Here is a 1,829-nt window from a genome sequence, read left to right on the forward strand (position 1 = left end):
GCAACCACTATGTGCCTGGTCAAAGGGGCAATTAGGGGCTTGGGTCCCAGAGGGCCAAAGCAAAGGAGAGCACTGGGTCTGCTTTCTGGAGAACACCTTCAAACTGGTCTCTGGAAATGTGTTGGAGGAGGATCTAGAAGGTTCTAAACATTGGGGAGGGGTGCTTAGGATTCTGTGACTATCTTTCCTGTTGTTGTCAGCCATGGTGTTTGCATTTTCTCTCTCTCTTCCTCTCTCTCTCTCTCCCTCTCTCTCTTCCTCTCTCTCTCCCCCCCTCCCACACATACCATACACACACACACACACACACACACACACACACACACACACACACACACACACACACACACACACACACCCTCCACATACACCTCCATGCTGAACTCATACTTCTGGCCCTGTCCGCACATGCATACTGTCAAGACATTTCCCACACACTCTGAAAACACACATTCCACACACTTAGCAAAATGCGGCCTCCACACACTCATGTAAGCAGGAGCAGATGCAATGCCTTAGGTTCCCAAACTCTCACACATCCCTGCAAACACACGAGCACTGCACACATCATGCACAGTTTCTACACTATACCATACAACTCGGGCTCTTAGCCTCAGAAATGTACCCCACACCTGTGTCAAAAGCTTCCCACCCACAAAATATACATACCTGGTGCTCAACTAACTACCCCCCCCTAATCACACTGACACTCATTCTTCTACCACCTCACACAGCAAACCACAGCCCACATTCTATATTTATATCTGTGTCTATATCCATATCTCTATATCTATATATTTGCGTGTGACACACACACACACACACACACACACACTCACACACTCACACTCTCACTCATTCACAGACACATATGCACACACCAATGTGCCACAGCTACCCCACGCGTAGATACCATATTTCCTAGGGATCATAATTCAACAGTGAAACAAATTGCCTGTGGTCAGCCATAATCCTCACCTAGATCACTAAAAAATATTGTCTAATGCTTAAAAATGTTATGGGGAAATAAAATTCGATTTGCCTATTTTTAGCTCCCCTGAGGTTAAATATGGCTTTCTTCCATGCTCAGGCAGCTTCTGGGATTATGTAACTCCAACAGCTCTGACTTCTGACGTCAGTGCCTGCTCTACCCATGGTGACAGGAGCACAAGGCCCTTTCATCCAGCAGCAGCGGCAGCAGCAGCAGGGGTTCCAGGCAAAGGGATATTTACTGCTGTGGTGAACGGGTGGCAGATTTGGGGGAAAGGGATGCCCTCAGCCGGTTAGATGAGCTTCCTTGACCACAGTGAACCCTGCTTGGTGATGCCTGAGAGCCAGACCAACGCATGAAGAATGGTCTGTTTTTGCCACGTACCCCTTCCCAAGCTCTCCTGGTATGAGAAAAATGTCTGGGAAAAAGAGTGGGGACTCTCACGGACCAGGCTCAAGTTCAGAGCTTAAGTGTTAAAGGCTCAGTGCCTCGCTCACGCTCCCTGGTCACAGGGTCACGTTTCCAGCATGCCCCGACTGGCAGGGAGGGGGCACGTAGTGGTGAAGCTCACGGTGCTTGGGGCCGGATTGCCTTGGGTCAGGTCCCACCCCCTTATCTCTCAGCTCCTTAGCTCCGTGACCCAGGGCAAGTTGTTTTACTTCTTTGAGCCTCACTTTTCCCAACTCCATAATGAGGATTGTTGTGATATTCAAAAGAGATAATCATGAAAAGAGCTTCCTACAGCATCTAACACAGAAAACAAGTTGTCATGTGTCGTCGTTGTCGTTATCATCATCATCATCATCATCATCATCATCATCATCATTTCCTAGAAAAA

The 1,829-nt window shown here is 48.2% G+C and overlaps 1 protein-coding gene across 2 annotated transcripts in view; it reads left to right on the forward strand.

Moving 5' to 3' along the window:
• Window positions 1-1,829, forward strand: part of SHISA9 (shisa family member 9) — a 277,813-nt gene that overhangs the window by 191,302 nt on the left and 84,682 nt on the right. The gene's annotated exons all lie outside the window — the stretch shown is intronic.

Source organism: Hipposideros armiger, unplaced genomic scaffold (assembly GCF_001890085.2).
Source record: "Hipposideros armiger isolate ML-2016 unplaced genomic scaffold, ASM189008v1 scaffold_149, whole genome shotgun sequence".
Classification (NCBI taxonomy): Eukaryota; Metazoa; Chordata; class Mammalia; order Chiroptera; family Hipposideridae; genus Hipposideros; species Hipposideros armiger.